Below are 2710 nucleotides of genomic sequence, written 5' to 3' on the forward strand. Positions count from 1 at the left end.
GCCACACCAGCTCGCCGCCCGGCTCCCTCCCCGCCTCGCCAAGCCGCCGCGCCCGCCGGCCGGAACCCGCTCCGGCGACCGGCCTCGACCCCGCCGCCTCTCCTCCGTCACGCCGTCTCCGACGAACTCCGGCACCGGTGAACAGTGCTCCGGTGGACCTCGTTCCGTGTGCCCCGATCCAGATCTGAAATATTAGGGTTGACCCCGTTTTTTCCCTAAGTCCCTAGCTCATGTGCTCATCTTCATCATGCTATAACTTTGCATCCGTAGCTCCGATTCATGCATATAGCATATCAAAATGTTCATCTCAGAGAGTACATAATTTCATTACATTGCATCATTTTCTTTTGAGTTCATCTTGATGCCCGAAATGCTGTTAGAAGAGGGCTACTTGAGATATTTGTCAGATCTGCTGCTCCATTTAGCATTTTGTCATTTTTGCCATGATTATTGTGTGCATGTTATGACCATGAGTTATACATATGTTTTGTTAAGGGTTTTGTCATATTTCCAGAGGTGCAACCCATGTATTTTTGTGATGTGTGTGATGACTAGCTCTTTTGCTATGCCAATGATACGATGCCTACCACTTGCTTTCAAGCCTCCCAAATTACCATGTCAAACCTCTAACCCACTATGTCCTAGCAAACCGTTGATTGGCTATGTTACCGCTTTGCTTAGCCCCTCATATAGCGTTGCTAGTTGCAGGTGAAGATTGGAGGCCGTTCCTTGTTGGAACATTTATTTACTTGTTGGGATATCATTATATTATCTTGTTATCTTAATGCATCTATATACTTGGTAAAGGGTGGAAGGCTTGGCCTCTCGCCTAGTGTTTTGTTCCACTCTTGCTGCCCTAGTTTCCGTCATATCGGTGTAATGTTCCCGGATTTTGCGTTCCTTACGTGGTTGGGTTATAATGGGAACCCCTTGATAGTTCACCTTGATTAAAGCTTTTCCAGCAATGCCCAACCTTGGTTTTACCATTTGCCACCTAGCCTCTTTTCCCTTGGGTTTCCGGAGCCCTAGGGTCATCTTATTTACCCCCCCCCCCGGGCCAGTGCTCCTCTGAGTGTTGGTCCAAACTGTCAGCCGCCGGTGGCTACCAGGGGCAACTTTGGGCTGGCCTACCGGAAGTTTAGACAATCTGAGTGTGCCCTGAGAAAGAGATATGTGCAGCTCCTATCGGGATTTGTCGGCACGTTCGGGCGGTGTTGCTGGTCTTGTTTTAACCTGTCGAAGTGTCTTGAAGAACCAAGATACCGAGTCTGATCGGAACGTCTTGGGAGGAGGTCTATTCCTTTGTTGACCATGAGAGCTTATCATGGGCTAAGTTGGGACTCCCCTGCAGGGATTTGAACTTTCGGAAGTTGTGCCCGCGGTTATGGGCAGATGGGAATTTGTTAATGCCCGGTTGTAGATAACTTTAACCTTAACTAATTAAAATGAACCAACTAAGTGTGTTACCGTGATGGCCTCTTCTCGGCGGAGTCCGGGAAGTGGACACGGTGTTGGAGTTATGTTTGCGCAGGTTGCTCTCTAGTTTCTCGCTCGCGCTTTGCCTCCTCTTCCCGCTCTCTTTGCGAATAAGTTAGCCACCATATTCGCTAGTCGCTTGCTGGAGCTCCATTTTTACCTTGCCATACCTATAAGCTTAAATAGTCTTGATCGCGAGGGCGCGAGATTGCTGAGTCCCTGTGGCTCATAGATTACTATTACACCAGATGCAGGGCCTGATGATTCCGCTCCAGGAGACGCGCTTGAGCTCAAGTGGGAGTTCGACAAGGACTCTCAATGTTACTATGTTTCCTTTCCTGATGATCAGTAGTGGTGCCCAGTTGGGGGTGATCGGGACCGTGTCGCTTGTTGGGTTCTCTTTTATTTTGGCGCCATAGTCGGGCCATGAGTGTTTGGATGATGTAATGTTATTTATGTACTTGATTGACGTGGCGAGTGTAAGCCAACTATGTTATCTCCCCTTTTATTATCATATTACATGGGATGTTGTGAAGATTGCCTAACTTGCGACATATGCCTTCAATGCGATTATGCCTCTAAGTCGTGCCTCGACACGTGGGAGATATAGTCGCATCAAGGGTGTTATACCTTCTTCCTCTTTGCTTACCCATTCTCGCACACTCGAGCTCTAGCGCCAAGTTCGCATCTTTCTTCTCAAACCACTCCAGGCATGTCCAGAGCGGGAGGCAAGTGGATGGTCTCCTCCGTCACGAAGGAGAACATCACCAAGTTACGGGAAGCCAAATATCTGGCCGCAGATATTGCGCACCGGCTACCAGATGCAGGGCAGGTCATCCCTATGCCCGAACCCCATGAGAGGGTAGTTTTTCTTACCCACTTCGTCCACAGAATGGGATTTCCCCTCCACTCGTTCGTCCGCGGGCTCACGTTCTACTATGGGCTGGATTTTCATGACCTGGCCCCCAATTTCATCCTCAACATCTCGGTGTTTATCGTCGTGTGTGAGGCCTTCCTCTGCATCAGGCCCCATTTCGGCCTGTGGCTAAAGACCTTCACTGTCAAACCGAAGGTGGTGGTTGGCCAGCAAGTAGAGTGCGGAGGCGCCATGGTGGGCAAAATGCCTAACATCACCTGGCTCGAAGGCTCCTATGTGGAGATCATAAAGGGGTGGCAATCGGGGTGGTTCTACATCACCAAGCCGCGCGACACCAACTGGGTGGCAGCCCCCAAA

Source organism: Triticum aestivum, chromosome 1A (genome assembly GCF_018294505.1).
Source record: "Triticum aestivum cultivar Chinese Spring chromosome 1A, IWGSC CS RefSeq v2.1, whole genome shotgun sequence".
Lineage (NCBI taxonomy): Eukaryota > Viridiplantae > Streptophyta > Magnoliopsida > Poales > Poaceae > Triticum > Triticum aestivum.